Below are 882 nucleotides of genomic sequence, written 5' to 3'. Positions count from 1 at the left end.
CTCCCCCGCCTCCACTCTGCCTCCCCGCCCCTTCTAGCCTCTCTCTCTCTCTCCGTTTGTGTGTGTGTGTGGAGCTGAAAAGCACACACTCTCAGACTGGTACACGCACAGAGAGGTGGCCTGTCAAGATGGCAACGGGGTTATACTGCCTGAATATTTCAGCATCGACCTCCCCCTCCACAGCATCACCACCACCCCTCCTCACCCCTTTGTCTGTAAGCCAGACACTGGCTATTGTTCGGCGCACAATGCACGTGTGCACGGTTACAGGTGTCCCGGCACTACGTGTGAACGAGGAGGCAGGTTAATGTGATAGAAAATAAAAATCTGATTTTTTTTTTTTTTTTTGGAGAGTGTGTGTGTGACAGCACAGCCTGTGGAAGCGCCGTCTTCAGAGCAGGCGCTTTATTATTAGCCGGGCTTCGTGGGCCCCCTGCAGGCGTCTGGAGAAGTCGACGCGAGGCCTTTTTCCCCCCTGAAACGAATTTAAGGAAAGCCGACTGACAAAAAAAGTGTCGGAGAGGAGGAGGGGGAGGAGTGGGCGCCATATTGGACTGAAACTCGAAGTGAATCTATGGTTAAATCTCCCCCGCTGACTTCTGCAGAGGCGAGCCTGTGCTTTAATAAGAGCCAGCGAGGATGCCTGGCTCGCACTGGGGGCATGTTGCCTACCGCCGGGGCCTGTATGAACCATGCATGCGGCTCCCTCTCTCACACACACTAACACGGCTCACTCGTGTGAAGGCAAACATGTCCTCGAACGCGAGCCTTTTCCCCCTTCTCTGCAGGCTTCCTCCCATCTCCCTCTGCAAGAACAAGCCATTCGCGGCAGACCCCTCAACATCACCGGCTCCAAAATTCCAAGTGTTCTGCAGCCCCCAA

This window comes from Aulonocara sp. 'chitande type north' Nkhata Bay, linkage group LG2, assembly GCF_057382095.1.
Source record: "Aulonocara sp. 'chitande type north' Nkhata Bay isolate Kocher_YH1m ecotype deep benthic linkage group LG2, A_spYH_male_GT1.1, whole genome shotgun sequence".
NCBI lineage: Eukaryota > Metazoa > Chordata > Actinopteri > Cichliformes > Cichlidae > Aulonocara > Aulonocara sp. 'chitande type north' Nkhata Bay.
This window is presented reverse-complemented; position numbering follows the sequence as displayed.